Here is a 1271-nt window from a genome sequence, read left to right on the forward strand (position 1 = left end):
TTATTGGGCAGAGGCGCTACCCCGCCGCTCAGTCATTGGCCAACACAGTAACCCGCCCACAGATACGCGTGCTCTGTTTGGCTAATCCTACCGGATGTGTCTCTTTTGCGTCATGGCTGTGGCTTTCGTTTATGAGCGGCCATTTCGTTAGTATTGGGTTGTACAGACATGACATGGAGTCGTTTCTCATTGTTGGAAATGCAAACATTTCCACGAAACGTTTTGGGGAGAGCGTAGTCATACACCCCACGATTACCTATTTAATGGGTTATAGACTATAGCTTAATTAATTAATTAATTAGTAAATGAATGAATGAAAATATAAACATAATTTATAACTACCCTACCTAAAAGCCATTTCTATAACTTAAAAGCTATAAAAGAAAATATATAAGCTAAAAGAAATTATAAAAGCCATAAAGAAAATAGATAAACTATAAAAAAAAGTGTCCATACAGTATTAGACTAGGTAAATAAGAAAACTCAATATTAATATTGGTACTTTTCCATTAGCCGGGCGCAAGCGTAATAGGGCAAAGTAATGTGTTCCACGAGCCGCTGTCTTCGGCTCTGCCTCCTCTCCTACCCCTGCCTCTCTCCTATAGAACACTGGCAGCCGGGGGACACGCTGTTCCCGAGAGTCGTTTGTCGCAAGAAACAAGCAGAGTGGGGAGGCTGCAGACATTGCTTCTGCCAGCACCCGCTCTGCAAGAACGAACGGCAGGATTTCCTGCCGCGACGAACGGCTGCCATTGTTCTATAGGAGAGAGGCAGGGGGAGGAGAGGAGGCAGAGCCAAAGCCGGCGGCTTCATCTGTTACATTGCCCTATTAACCTCCCTAGCGTTCTGATTATTTGCGGCACACGGCCGCGGTAGGGTGTTTGACCTAATTTTTTTATATCATGTAGCTAGCCTAGCGCTAGCTACATGATTCCTCCCTCCCTGCGGCATCCCTCCCACCCCTTTTTCAATGGAAGCCTTCTGATCTGAAAGTTGGATCGCTCGCTCTTTTGGGTTAACCACAAGGGAACAGTAATCATGGTGCTTCTTTTCTCCTGAGGCGATTGCATGCGTTGCAGTTTTTGCCCCCCAAAAATCGTGGTGCTATATGATTTTCATGTGATTTACATATGCTCTTCATCTCCCGAAAATCACAATTGCATCGCACATAATCAGGGCCGGCCCTAGACTTTTTGCCGCCTGAGGCAAAAAAAATTTTTCCACCGCCACCCCCCCCCCCCCACCCCCGGTGGGGGGGGGGGGGGCGCTCT

Source organism: Hyperolius riggenbachi, chromosome 11, assembly GCF_040937935.1.
Source record: "Hyperolius riggenbachi isolate aHypRig1 chromosome 11, aHypRig1.pri, whole genome shotgun sequence".
Taxonomy (NCBI): domain Eukaryota; kingdom Metazoa; phylum Chordata; class Amphibia; order Anura; family Hyperoliidae; genus Hyperolius; species Hyperolius riggenbachi.